General features: G+C 36.8%; 1 long non-coding RNA gene across 1 annotated transcript; it reads left to right on the plus strand.

Moving 5' to 3' along the window:
- Window positions 1–12,286: 12,286 nt before the first annotated feature.
- LOC130923403 (uncharacterized) lies at window positions 12,287–13,331 on the plus strand. Its single transcript, XR_009064701.1, has 3 exons — window positions 12,287–12,386; window positions 12,452–12,502; window positions 12,895–13,331. It is a non-coding gene; the product is annotated as an uncharacterized LOC130923403 (long non-coding RNA).
- The last annotated feature ends 385 nt before the right edge of the window (window positions 13,332–13,716 follow it).

Genomic DNA, 13,716 nt, shown 5'->3' on the forward strand with positions numbered 1-13,716 from the left:
CCCATTAGATCTAGTAGTTACATGTGGAAATTTGGTTCTAGGAAATTTTGTTTGAGCGCAATCATCAAACTTAATTAAAAAAGTCATTTAAGCCTTTTCACAGTGAGATCTATGCGATATGGCCGAGAAATGTAATTTTGATGTTAACTCCCAAACCGCTGCGCAGAAGTCAACTAAACTTCACCCAATAGTGTATTGTATCACATTCTAGTAGTTACATTTGAAAATTTCGTTCTAGGACATTTGGTTTGAGCGCAATCATTAAACTTAATTAAAAAAGTCATTTAAGCCTTTTCACAGTGAGATCTATGCGATATGGCCGAGAAATGTAATTTTGATGTTAACTCCCAAACCGCTGCGCAGAAGTCAACCAAACTTCACCCAATAGTGTATTGTATCACAATCTAGTAGTTACATGTGGAAATTTGGTTCTAGGACATTTGATTTGAGCGCAATCCTCAAACTTAGGTCAAAAAAGCCATTTAAGCCTTTTCACAGTGAGATCTATGCGATATGGCCGAGAAATGTAATTTTGATGTTAACTCCCAAACTGCTGCGCAGAAGTAAACCAAACTTCACCCATTAGTGTATTGTATCACATTCTAGTAGTTACATTTGAAAATTTCGTTCTAGGACATTTGGTTTGACCGCAATCCTCAAACTTAGGTCAAAAAAGCCATTTAAGCCTTTTCACAGTGAGATCTATGCGATATGGCCGAGAAATGTAATTTTGATGTTAACTCCCAAACCGCTGCGCAGAAGTCAACCAAACTTCACCCAATAGTGTATTGTATCACATTCTAGTAGTTACATTTGAAAATTTCGTTCTAGGACATTTGGTTTGAGCGCAATCATCAAACTTAATTAAAAAAGTCATTTAAGCATTTTCACAGTGAGATCTATGCGATATGGCCGAGAAATGTAATTTTGATGTTAACTCCCAAACCGCTGCGCAGAAGTCAACCAAACTTCACCCATTAGTGTATTGTATCACAATCTAGTAGTTACATGTGGAAATTTGGTTCTAGGACATTTGATTTGAGCGCAATCCTCAAACTTAGGTCAAAAAAGCCATTTAAGCCTTTTCACAGTGAGATCTATGCGATATGGCCGAGAAATGTAATTTTGATGTTAACTCCCAAACTGCTGCGCAGAAGTAAACCAAACTTCACCCATTAGTGTATTGTATCACATTCTAGTAGTTACATTTGAAAATTTCGTTCTAGGACATTTGGTTTGACCGCAATCCTCAAACTTAGGTCAAAAAAGCCATTTAAGCCTTTTCACAGTGAGATCTATGCGATATGGCCGAGAAATGTAATTTTGATGTTAACTCCCAAACCGCTGCGCAGAAGTCAACCAAACTTCACCCAATAGTGTATTGTATCACATTCTAGTAGTTACATTTGAAAATTTCGTTCTAGGACATTTGGTTTGAGCGCAATCATCAAACTTAATTAAAAAAGTCATTTAAGCATTTTCACAGTGAGATCTATGCGATATGGCCGAGAAATGTAATTTTGATGTTAACTCCCAAACCGCTGCGCAGAAGTCAACCAAACTTCACCCATTAGTGTATTGTATCACAATCTAGTAGTTACATGTGGAAATTTGGTTATAGGACATTTGATTTGAGCGCAATCCTCAAACTTAGGTCAAAAAAGCCATTTAAGCCTTTTCACAGTGAGATCTATGCGATATGGCCGAGAAATGTAATTTTGATGTTAACTCCCAAACCGCTGCGCAGAAGTCAACCAAACTTCACCCAATAGTGTATTTTATCACAATCTAGTAGTTACATTTGGAAATTTAGTTCTAGGACATTTGATTTGAGCGCAATCTTCAAACTTAATTAAAAAAAGTCATTTAAGCCTTTTCACAGTGAGATCTATGCGATATGGCCGAGAAATGTAATTTTGATGTTCACTCCCAAACCGCTGCGCAGAAGTCAACCAAACTTCAACCATTAGTGTATTGTATCACAATCTAGTAGTTACATGTGGAAATTTGGTTCTAGGACATTTGATTTGAGCGCAATCCTCAAACTTAGGTCAAAAAAGCCATTTAAGCCTTTTCACAGTGAGATCTATGCGATATGGCCGAGAAATGTAATTTTGATGTTAACTCCCAAACCGCTGCGCAGAAGTCAACTAAACTTCACCCAATAGTGTATTGTATCACAATCTAGTAGTTACATTTGAAATTTTTGTTCTAGGACATTTTGTTTGAGCGCAATCATTAAACTTAATTAAAAAAGTCATTTAAGCCTTTTCACAGTGAGATCTATGCGATATGGCCGAGAAATGTAATTTTGATGTTAACTCCCAAACCGCTGCGCAGAAGTCAACCAAACTTCACCCATTAGTGTATTGTATCATAATCTAGTAATTACATGTGGAAATTTGGTTCTAGGACATTTGATTTGAGCGCAATCCTCAAACTTAGGTCAAAAAAGCCATTTAAGCCTTTTCACAGTGAGATCTATGCGATATGGCCGAGAAATGTAATTTTGATGTTAACTCCCAAACCGCTGCGCAGAAGTCAACCAAACTTCACCCAATAGTGTATTGTATCACAATCTAGTAGTTACATTTGAAAATTTTGTTCTAGGACATTTTGTTTGAACGCAATCATCAAACTTAATTAAAAAAGTCATTTAAGCCTTTTCACAGTGAGATCTATGCGATATGGCCGAGAAATGTAATTTTGATGTTAACTCCCAAACCGCTGCGCAGAAGTCAACCAAACTTCACCCATTAGTGTATTGTATCACAGTCTAGTAGTTACATGTGGAAATTTGGTTATTGGACATTTGATTTGAGCGCAATCCTCAAACTTAGGTCAAAAAAGCCATTTAAGCCTTTTCACAGTGAGATCTATGCGATATGGCCGAGAAATGTAATTTTGATGTTAACTCCCAAACCGCTGCGCAGAAGTCAACAAAACTTCACCTATTAGTGTATTGTATCACAATCTAGTAGTTACATGTGGAAATTTGGTTCTAGGACATTTGATTTGAGCGCAATCCTCAAACTTAGGTCAAAAAAGCCATTTAAGCCTTTTCACAGTGAGATCTATGCGATATGGCCGAGAAATGTAATTTTGATGTTAACTCCCAAACTGCTGCGCAGAAGTAAACCAAACTTCACCCATTAGTGTATTGTATCACATTCTAGTAGTTACATTTGAAAATTTCGTTCTAGGACATTTGGTTTGACCGCAATCCTCAAACTTAGGTCAAAAAAGCCATTTAAGCCTTTTCACAGTGAGATCTATGCGATATGGCCGAGAAATGTAATTTTGATGTTAACTCCCAAACCGCTGCGCAGAAGTCAAACAAACTTCACCCAATAGTGTATTGTATCACATTCTAGTAGTTACATTTGAAAATTTCGTTCTAGGACATTTGGTTTGAGCGCAATTATTAAACTTAGGTCAAAAAAGCCATTTAAGCCTTTTCACAGTGAGATCTATGCGATATGGCCGAGAAATGTAATTTTGATGTTAACTCCCAAACCGCTGCGCAGAAGTCAACCAAACTTCACCCATTAGTGTATTGTATCACAATCTAGTAACTACATGTGGAAATTTGGTTCTAGGAAATTTTGTTTGAGCGCAATCATCAAACTTAATTAAAAAAGTCATTTAAGCCTTTTCACAGTGAGATCTATGCGATATGGCCGAGAAATGTAATTTTGATGTTAACTCCCAAACCGCTGTGCAGAAGTCAACTAAACTTCACCCAATAGTGTATTGTATCACATTCTAGTAGTTACATTTGAAAATTTCGTTCTAGGACATTTGGTTTGAGCGCAATCATTAAACTTAATTAAAAAAGTCATTTAAGCCTTTTCACAGTGAGATCTATGCGATATGGCCGAGAAATGTAATTTTGATGTTAACTCCCAAACCGCTGCGCAGAAGTCAACCAAACTTCACCCAATAGTGTATTGTATCACAATCTAGTAGTTACATTTGAAAATTTTGTTCTAGGACATTTTGTTTGAGCGCAATCATTAAACTTAATTAAAAAAGTCATTTAAGCCTTTTCACAGTGAGATCTATGCGATATGGCCGAGAAATGTAATTTTGATGTTAACTCCCAAACCGCTGCGCAGAAGTCAACCAAACTTCACCCAATAGTGTATTGTATCACATTCTTGTAGTTACATTTGAAAATTTCGTTCTAGGACATTTGTTTTGAGCGCAATCATTAAACTTAGGTCAAAAAAGCCATTTAAGCCTTTTCACAGTGAGATCTATGCGATATGGCCGAGAAATGTAATTTTGATGTTAACTTCCAAACCGCTGCGCAGAAGTAAACCAAACTTCACCCATTAGTGTATTGTATCACAATCTAGTAGTTACATGTGGAAATTTGGTTCTAGGACATTTGATTTGAGCGCAATCCTCAAACTTAGGTCAAAAAAGCCATTTAAGCCTTTTCACAGTGAGATCTATGCGATATGGCCGAGAAATGTAATTTTGATGTTAACTCCCAAACCGCTGCGCAGAAGTCAACCAAACTTCACCCAATAGTGTATTGTATCACAATCTAGTAGTTACATTTCAAAATTTTGTTCTAGGACATTTTGTTTGAACGCAATCATCAAACTTAATTAAAAAAGTCATTTAAGCATTTTCACAGTGAGATCTATGCGATATGGCCGAGAAATGTAATTTTGATGTTAACTCCCAAACCGCTGCGCAGAAGTCAACCAAACTTCACCCATTAGTGTATTGTATCACAATCTAGTAGTTACATGTGGAAATTTGGTTATAGGACATTTGATTTGAGCGCAATCCTCAAACTTAGGTCAAAAAAGCCATTTAAGCCTTTTCACAGTGAGATCTATGCGATATGGCCGAGAAATGTAATTTTGATGTTAACTCCCAAACCGCTGCGCAGAAGTCAACCAAACTTCACCCAATAGTGTATTTTATCACAATCTAGTAGTTACATTTGGAAATTTAGTTCTAGGACATTTGATTTGAGCGCAATCTTCAAACTTAATTAAAAAAAGTCATTTAAGCCTTTTCACAGTGAGATCTATGCGATATGGCCGAGAAATGTAATTTTGATGTTCACTCCCAAACCGCTGCGCAGAAGTCAACCAAACTTCAACCATTAGTGTATTGTATCACAATCTAGTAGTTACATGTGGAAATTTGGTTCTAGGACATTTTGTTTGAGCGCAATCATTAAACTTAATTAAAAAAGTCATTTAAGCCTTTTCACAGTGAGATCTATGCGATATGGCCGAGAAATGTAATTTTGATGTTAACTCCCAAACCGCTGCGCAGAAGTCAACCAAACTTCACCCATTAGTGTATTGTATCACAATCTAGTAGTTACATGTGGAAATTTGGTTATAGGACATTTGATTTGAGCGCAATCCTCAAACTTAGGTCAAAAAAGCCATTTAAGCCTTTTCACAGTGAGATCTATGCGATATGGCCGAGAAATGTAATTTTGATGTTAACTCCCAAACCGCTGCGCAGAAGTCAACTAAACTTCACCCAATAGTGTATTGTATCACAATCTAGTAGTTACATTTGAAATTTTTGTTCTAGGACATTTTGTTTGAGCGCAATCATTAAACTTAATTAAAAAAGTCATTTAAGCCTTTTCACAGTGAGATCTATGCGATATGGCCGAGAAATGTAATTTTGATGTTAACTCCCAAACCGCTGCGCAGAAGTCAACCAAACTTCACCCATTAGTGTATTGTATCATAATCTAGTAATTACATGTGGAAATTTGGTTCTAGGACATTTGATTTGAGCGCAATCCTCAAACTTAGGTCAAAAAAGCCATTTAAGCCTTTTCACAGTGAGATCTATGCGATATGGCCGAGAAATGTAATTTTGATGTTAACTCCCAAACCGCTGCGCAGAAGTCAACCAAACTTCACCCATTAGTGTATTGTATCACAGTCTAGTAGTTACATGTGGAAATTTGGTTATTGGACATTTGATTTGAGCGCAATCCTCAAACTTAGGTCAAAAAAGCCATTTAAGCCTTTTCACAGAGAGATCTATGCGATATGGCCGAGAAATGTAATTTTGATGTTAACTCCCAAACCGCTGCGCAGAAGTCAACAAAACTTCACCTATTAGTGTATTGTATCACAATCTAGTAGTTACATGTGGAAATTTGGTTCTAGGACATTTGATTTGAGCGCAATCCTCAAACTTAGGTCAAAAAAGCCATTTAAGCCTTTTCACAGTGAGATCTATGCGATATGGCCGAGAAATGTAATTTTGATGTTAACTCCCAAACTGCTGCGCAGAAGTAAACCAAACTTCACCCATTAGTGTATTGTATCACATTCTAGTAGTTACATTTGAAAATTTCGTTCTAGGACATTTGGTTTGACCGCAATTATTAAACTTAGGTCAAAAAAGCCATTTAAGCCTTTTCACAGTGAGATCTATGCGATATGGCCGAGAAATGTAATTTTGATTTTAACTCCCAAACCGCTGCGCAGAAGTCAACCAAACTTCACCCAATAGTGTATTGTATCACATTCTAGTAGTTACATTTGAAAATTTAGTTCTAGGACATTTGGTTTGAGCGCAATCATTAAACTTAGGTCAAAAAAGCCATTTAAGCCTTTTCACAGTGAGATCTATGCGATATGGCCGAGAAATGTAATTTTGATGTTAACTCCCAAACCGCTGCGCAGAAGTCAACCAAACTTCACCCAATAGTGTATTGTATCACAATCTAGTAGTTACATTTGAAAATTTTGTTCTAGGACATTTTGTTTGAACGCAATCATCAAACTTAATTAAAAAAGTCATTTAAGCCTTTTCACAGTGAGATCTATGCGATATGGCCGAGAAATGTAATTTTGATGTTAACTCCCAAACCGCTGCGCAGAAGTCAACCAAACTTCACCCATTAGTGTATTGTATCACAATCTAGTAGTTACATGTGGAAATTTGGTTCTAGGAAATTTTGTTTGAGCGCAATCATCAAACTTAATTAAAAAAGTCATTTAAGCCTTTTCACAGTGAGATCTATGCGATATGGCCGAGAAATGTAATTTTGATGTTAACTCCCAAACCGCTGCGCAGAAGTCAACTAAACTTCACCCAATAGTGTATTGTATCACATTCTAGTAGTTACATTTGAAAATTTCGTTCTAGGACATTTGGTTTGAGCGCAATCATTAAACTTAATTAAAAAAGTCATTTAAGCCTTTTCACAGTGAGATCTATGCGATATGGCCGAGAAATGTAATTTTGATGTTAACTCCCAAACCGCTGCGCAGAAGTCAACCAAACTTCACCCAATAGTGTATTGTATCACAATCTAGTAGTTACATTTGAAAATTTTGTTCTAGGACATTTTGTTTGAGCGCAATCATTAAACTTAATTAAAAAAGTCATTTAAGCCTTTTCACAGTGAGATCTATGCGATATGGCCGAGAAATGTAATTTTGATGTTAACTCCCAAACCGCTGCGCAGAAGTCAACCAAACTTCACCCAATAGTGTATTGTATCACATTCTTGTAGTTACATTTGAAAATTTCGTTCTAGGACATTTGGTTTGAGCGCAATCATTAAACTTAGGTCAAAAAAGCCATTTAAGCCTTTTCACAGTGAGATCTATGCGATATGGCCGAGAAATGTAATTTTGATGTTAACTTCCAAACCGCTGCGCAGAAGTAAACCAAACTTCACCCATTAGTGTATTGTATCACAATCTAGTAGTTACATGTGGAAATTTGGTTCTAGGACATTTGATTTGAGCGCAATCCTCAAACTTAGGTCAAAAAAGCCATTTAAGCCTTTTCACAGTGAGATCTATGCGATATGGCCGAGAAATGTAATTTTGATGTTAACTCCCAAACCGCTGCGCAGAAGTCAACCAAACTTCACCCAATAGTGTATTGTATCACAATCTAGTAGTTACATTTCAAAATTTTGTTCTAGGACATTTTGTTTGAACGCAATCATCAAACTTAATTAAAAAAGTCATTTAAGCATTTTCACAGTGAGATCTATGCGATATGGCCGAGAAATGTAATTTTGATGTTAACTCCCAAACCGCTGCGCAGAAGTCAACCAAACTTCACCCATTAGTGTATTGTATCACAATCTAGTAGTTACATGTGGAAATTTGGTTATAGGACATTTGATTTGAGCGCAATCCTCAAACTTAGGTCAAAAAAGCCATTTAAGCCTTTTCACAGTGAGATCTATGCGATATGGCCGAGAAATGTAATTTTGATGTTAACTCCCAAACCGCTGCGCAGAAGTCAACCAAACTTCACCCAATAGTGTATTGTATCACATTCTTGTAGTTACATTTGAAAATTTCGTTCTAGGACATTTGGTTTGAGCGCAATCATTAAACTTAGGTCAAAAAAGCCATTTAAGCCTTTTCACAGTGAGATCTATGCGATATGGCCGAGAAATGTAATTTTGATGTTAACTTCCAAACCGCTGCGCAGAAGTAAACCAAACTTCACCCATTAGTGTATTGTATCACAATCTAGTAGTTACATGTGGAAATTTGGTTCTAGGACATTTGATTTGAGCGCAATCCTCAAACTTAGGTCAAAAAAGCCATTTAAGCCTTTTCACAGTGAGATCTATGCGATATGGCCGAGAAATGTAATTTTGATGTTAACTCCCAAACCGCTGCGCAGAAGTCAACCAAACTTCACCCAATAGTGCAGGGGTTCCCAACCTATTCCACTAAGGCACACTGTGGGTGCAGGATTTCATTCTTACCAAACAAGATGACAACACTTTTTCCCCAATCTGGTGTTTTACAAGTGCAATCAGTTGATTGCAGTCAGGTGTGGCTTGTTTTAGCAGAAGCCTCATTGGTTCAACTGTCTCTGCTGGATCGGCTGGAACAAAAACCAGGACCCACAGTGTGCCTTGAGGACTGGGTTGAAAACCCCTGCAATAGTGTATTTTATCACAATCTAGTAGTTACATTTGGAAATTTAGTTCTAGGACATTTGATTTGAGCGCAATCTTCAAACTTAATTAAAAAAAGTCATTTAAGCCTTTTCACAGTGAGATCTATGCGATATGGCCGAGAAATGTAATTTTGATGTTCACTCCCAAACCGCTGCGCAGAAGTCAACCAAACTTCAACCATTAGTGTATTGTATCACAATCTAGTAGTTACATGTGGAAATTTGGTTCTAGGACATTTGATTTGAGCGCAATCCTCAAACTTAGGTCAAAAAAGCCATTTAAGCCTTTTCACAGTGAGATCTATGCGATATGGCCGAGAAATGTAATTTTGATGTTAACTCCCAAACCGCTGCGCAGAAGTCAACTAAACTTCACCCAATAGTGTATTGTATCACAATCTAGTAGTTACATTTGAAATTTTTGTTCTAGGACATTTTGTTTGAGCGCAATCATTAAACTTAATTAAAAAAGTCATTTAAGCCTTTTCACAGTGAGATCTATGCGATATGGCCGAGAAATGTAATTTTGATGTTAACTCCCAAACCGCTGCGCAGAAGTCAACCAAACTTCACCCATTAGTGTATTGTATCATAATCTAGTAATTACATGTGGAAATTTGGTTCTAGGACATTTGATTTGAGCGCAATCCTCAAACTTAGGTCAAAAAAGCCATTTAAGCCTTTTCACAGTGAGATCTATGCGATATGGCCGAGAAATGTAATTTTGATGTTAACTCCCAAACCGCTGCGCAGAAGTCAACCAAACTTCACCCAATAGTGTATTGTATCACAATCTAGTAGTTACATTTGAAAATTTTGTTCTAGGACATTTTGTTTGAACGCAATCATCAAACTTAATTAAAAAAGTCATTTAAGCCTTTTCACAGTGAGATCTATGCGATATGGCCGAGAAATGTAATTTTGATGTTAACTCCCAAACCGCTGCGCAGAAGTCAACTAAACTTCACCCAATAGTGTATTGTATCACATTCTAGTAGTTACATTTGAAAATTTCGTTCTAGGACATTTGGTTTGAGCGCAATCATTAAACTTAATTAAAAAAGTCATTTAAGCCTTTTCACAGTGAGATCTATGCGATATGGCCGAGAAATGTAATTTTGATGTTAACTCCCAAACCGCTGCGCAGAAGTCAACCAAACTTCACCCAATAGTGTATTGTATCACAATCTAGTAGTTACATTTGAAAATTTTGTTCTAGGACATTTTGTTTGAGCGCAATCATTAAACTTAATTAAAAAAGTCATTTAAGCCTTTTCACAGTGAGATCTATGCGATATGGCCGAGAAATGTAATTTTGATGTTAACTCCCAAACCGCTGCGCAGAAGTCAACCAAACTTCACCCAATAGTGTATTGTATCACAATCTAGTAGTTACATTTGGAAATTTAGTTCTAGGACATTTGATTTGAGCGCAATCTTCAAACTTAATTAAAAAAAGTCATTTAAGCCTTTTCACAGTGAGATCTATGCGATATGGCCGAGAAATGTAATTTTGATGTTCACTCCCAAACCGCTGCGCAGAAGTCAACCAAACTTCAACCATTAGTGTATTGTATCACAATCTAGTAGTTACATGTGGAAATTTGGTTCTAGGACATTTGATTTGAGCGCAATCCTCAAACTTAGGTCAAAAAAGCCATTTAAGCCTTTTCACAGTGAGATCTATGCGATATGGCCGAGAAATGTAATTTTGATGTTAACTCCCAAACCGCTGCGCAGAAGTCAACTAAACTTCACCCAATAGTGTATTGTATCACAATCTAGTAGTTACATTTGAAATTTTTGTTCTAGGACATTTTGTTTGAGCGCAATCATTAAACTTAATTAAAAAAGTCATTTAAGCCTTTTCACAGTGAGATCTATGCGATATGGCCGAGAAATGTAATTTTGATGTTAACTCCCAAACCGCTGCGCAGAAGTCAACCAAACTTCACCCATTAGTGTATTGTATCATAATCTAGTAATTACATGTGGAAATTTGGTTCTAGGACATTTGATTTGAGCGCAATCCTCAAACTTAGGTCAAAAAAGCCATTTAAGCCTTTTCACAGTGAGATCTATGCGATATGGCCGAGAAATGTAATTTTGATGTTAACTCCCAAACCGCTGCGCAGAAGTCAACCAAACTTCACCCAATAGTGTATTGTATCACAATCTAGTAGTTACATTTGAAAATTTTGTTCTAGGACATTTTGTTTGAACGCAATCATCAAACTTAATTAAAAAAGTCATTTAAGCCTTTTCACAGTGAGATCTATGCGATATGGCCGAGAAATGTAATTTTGATGTTAACTCCCAAACCGCTGCGCAGAAGTCAACCAAACTTCACCCATTAGTGTATTGTATCACAGTCTAGTAGTTACATGTGGAAATTTGGTTATTGGACATTTGATTTGAGCGCAATCCTCAAACTTAGGTCAAAAAAGCCATTTAAGCCTTTTCACAGTGAGATCTATGCGATATGGCCGAGAAATGTAATTTTGATGTTAACTCCCAAACCGCTGCGCAGAAGTCAACAAAACTTCACCTATTAGTGTATTGTATCACAATCTAGTAGTTACATGTGGAAATTTGGTTCTAGGACATTTGATTTGAGCGCAATCCTCAAACTTAGGTCAAAAAAGCCATTTAAGCCTTTTCACAGTGAGATCTATGCGATATGGCCGAGAAATGTAATTTTGATGTTAACTCCCAAACTGCTGCGCAGAAGTCAACCAAACTTCACCCAATAGTGTATTGTATCACAATCTAGTAGTTACATTTGAAAATTTTGTTCTAGGACATTTTGTTTGAACGCAATCATCAAACTTAATTAAAAAAGTCATTTAAGCCTTTTCACAGTGAGATCTATGCGATATGGCCGAGAAATGTAATTTTGATGTTAACTCCCAAACCGCTGCGCAGAAGTCAACCAAACTTCACCCATTAGTGTATTGTATCACAATCTAGTAGTTACATGTGGAAATTTGGTTATTGGACATTTGATTTGAGCGCAATCCTCAAACTTAGGTCAAAAAAGCCATTTAAAGGGGAACTGAAGAGGTTTTCAGATTTCGCTTTTAAGTGTTTTACTCAGTTGAATTGTATTAAATGCGTCATTCGCTCTCTCAAAAAGTCACTTAAAAAAAAAAATAAAATAACTGACCGCGTAGTTTTTGAGTTATGGCCATAGCAACACCATAGCAACGAGGGACGCGCCGTCCTGCCGACCCCTACCTCGTGACGTAACTTCCAGGAAGCCTCGCCACCACTCTGAACACGGAAATATAGCACCACGCTATCCTCGCCATATATTGCAAACATTTTCTGGGTTTTACTTGCGGGATTCGTCATGCCATCTCGATGTGTAGCGATATGAATTACTCACAGGAAGACTCGAGACTCTAGGAGTGGTCCAAAAAAAAACTTCTCCTGCAAAGGTTTGGACCGTTTTTGTTAGCATGCATACAGGTCCCCAATCGGCTCATTGTTTTCATCATTTCAGCCACGACAGCTTTGAAAACCTACAACAATGCAACCTTGGTTTTCCAAAGACGTAAGTAGAACATTAATGGCTTTTTTTTTTTTTTTTTATAAACGAGGGAGACTCCTACTGCCAGTTTGTTGAAGTGCGACATTTTTTTTTTTGCTGTTGGCCTGTCGTAAGTAGATAGGTTGGCTGACATGTCGTCTACTCATGTGATTTTATTACTATATCAATAGGTATTATGTAAATTCAAATGTCCCCAGCACCAAATAGGTCCTTGGCTCGTTGTTTTTTTTATATTTCAACATCAAGGTCTGCCTATTTGAAGAGGGAACAATAGCATCAAATAGATGCTGGTATGACTGGGGCATTATTATTTGATCACCAAGAAATTATTATTAAATTAAAATTAGGATTCATCCAATATTTTCATGCTGCTGTGATTTTTTTTTTTCCTCCAGGAAGCCAAACATAAAAAATTAAGTGGCGGAAACCCTCAACACGATGAAAAAAGCGTTGCAAGTCAGTTGCCACCCAGTTTCCCAAAATCAAGAGAGAGTGGGTCGAGTCATATGATGACCGAAGTGATGCGGTGTCCAGCGATGACGACTGAAGAGATCCTATGAGGCCTGCCAGATGCTGAATTTCTTCCATCTGCGACATCAGATGACGATGATTTAGGAGAAATAAATGTAGCAAATTTTGATGACATGAAATCATAAACTAGTCATATATACAGTACACATTTTTTAAAAGAAAAATCAAGTTACCTTCATATTTTAATGATAATGCATTATCTTTGTATAGAGAACACTTCATGCTACAGAAAAGAGTAAATACATATTTCCCACTGCCGTTATCATTTTTCAATGTTCCGCTAGTCCGTTGCTATCCTAACTTTGTGTTGCTTACTAAAATTATGCTCTTTGATGTGTGCCGTTGTGTGCTTGGTATAACATGTTGTGTCACAATCTGACAACAAAAGCTAATGCTGATTCAACATAAACCTGGTATCATTATTGCGGCCTATTGAATATTTTTTCAGAATGTAATATAATTACAATATTTTATATAACAATAGAATACATTAAACAGTCAACAAAATGTGTCAATGTTGTTAACAATTTATGGTTTTATTTTTTTAAATGAAATTCATGCCCCTGTCAGTGCTTCAGCCTCTGCAAGTTTGGCTCTCACGTCTGGGATCTCCTGATGACACAGGCATACTCTTGGAAGGGTAATTACGTGATGGTTTACAGCAACACCTGGAAAATAAAATGGTT

The sequence above is a fragment of the Corythoichthys intestinalis genome, chromosome 10 (assembly GCF_030265065.1).
Source record: "Corythoichthys intestinalis isolate RoL2023-P3 chromosome 10, ASM3026506v1, whole genome shotgun sequence".
NCBI lineage: Eukaryota > Metazoa > Chordata > Actinopteri > Syngnathiformes > Syngnathidae > Corythoichthys > Corythoichthys intestinalis.